Here is a 1660-nt window from a genome sequence, read left to right on the forward strand (position 1 = left end):
CGATCACCAGATATCGCCTATTCTTCTCTATACTGCTTGCATTAGAATAGTGTAGCATGTTACTGCTTTCCGTTAATAGGGCTTGCCTAGTTGCTCTGGCAAGATGGAGGGGTCGTCCACACCGTAGTTGTACTGGGTAGCAGCGGCGTCGGTCTCAGTGTCTAGCGAGAGAAGAGGGGGAAGAAACAATAAATATAATGCAAACATATGCATGCCGATGCATGACATGACAATGAGCGGTGTTAGTTGTGCCCTAACGCGGTAGTGGATGATAACGGCGAAGGGGGGAAAACACCCGGGAAAGTATTCCCGGTGTTTCGCGTTTTTGGACAGATGAACCAGAGGGGGAAAGTTGCGTGTTTACTATGCTAGGGATGTGTGGCGGACGAACGGGCTGCGTATCCGGATTCGTCTCGTCGTTCTGAGCAACTTTCATGTACAAAGTATTTCGATCCGAGTTACGGTTTATTTTATTTTAATTTTTAAAGTTTTAAATTATTTTTAGAATTTGTTTAATTAATTTAGTTCAACATTATCCAGAATAGTACATGCTGACGTCAGCATGACGTCAGCAGTCAACAGAGGTGTTGACTGGCTCACTGACGTGTGGGTCCCGCATGTCATAGGTACAATAATCTAATTAACCTACTAATCAGTTTAATTAGGTAACTAATGTTTTTAGTTTAATTAAACAAGATTAATTTAGTTAATTAATTACTTAATTAGTTAACATTTTTATTTATTTATTATTTATTTATTTATCTTAATTTCTCTCTCTTTTTTAAATCGTTCTGGGGCGCTGGGCCCCTTTGTCATTGGCCCTAGGGGCCTTAGCGGTTACGGGCGCTAGCGGGCGCCTGGGCGTTTGTGCCCGAAAGGGCAGACCCAAGGCACGGCGGGGTGCCGGAACTGGCCGCCGGCGCGGCGGTGGCCTGTGGGGCCAGTGGCGGAGGTGGGGCACGGGACAACGGCGCCAGCGCCAGGGGTGGAGTGGCGCCGGGCAGGGGGAAGCGATGAGCGCAACGGCCGTGGGGCGGCAGTGGCAGCCGCAGATGGCGAGGCGAGCAGCGACGCGGTAGGGGGAAGCAGTGGTAGGCGGCAAAGCGCGAGAGCAGTGCGCGGGGTTGCGGTGGCGATGCGAGCCAGGGGGAGCGACGACGCGGCCGGCGCGGTTGTGGCGCGCGCAGTCCGCGGTCGGGAGGTGCGGGTGGCTTGGTCGGGGCACGATCTCGTGCGTAGTGGCGCAGCCGGAACGGGGGGGGAGCCGAGCGGCCATGGCAGGTGCGTAGCGGGCGCTGGCGGTGCGAGCCACAGCGAGGGAAGGACACGACGGCGAGGGCGCGCAGCGATAGCCGCAACAGAAACAGAGAAGAAGGAGCGAGGTCGGAGCCCGGGGGCTCACCCACGTTGTAGGGACGAGGGGCGGCGTGGCTCGGGGTGCCTTTGGGGAGGAGGACGGGGACGAGCGACGTGGTGGTGGCGACGGGCGTCGGGGGGCGACGAGGTGACTTCAGGGCGACGTGGCGCCGACGATCCGGCGACGACGACGCGCACAGCGGCGGGGAGGCGACGGCGGACAACGGCAAGCTGCGTCGGGCAGCACCGAGTGGCGGGGCGCGGCCGTCGGGGCGGCGCCAGGGGCAGCGGGTTCGATCCCGAT

The sequence above is a fragment of the Triticum aestivum genome, chromosome 7D (assembly GCF_018294505.1).
Source record: "Triticum aestivum cultivar Chinese Spring chromosome 7D, IWGSC CS RefSeq v2.1, whole genome shotgun sequence".
In the NCBI taxonomy this organism is placed as follows: Eukaryota; Viridiplantae; Streptophyta; class Magnoliopsida; order Poales; family Poaceae; genus Triticum; species Triticum aestivum.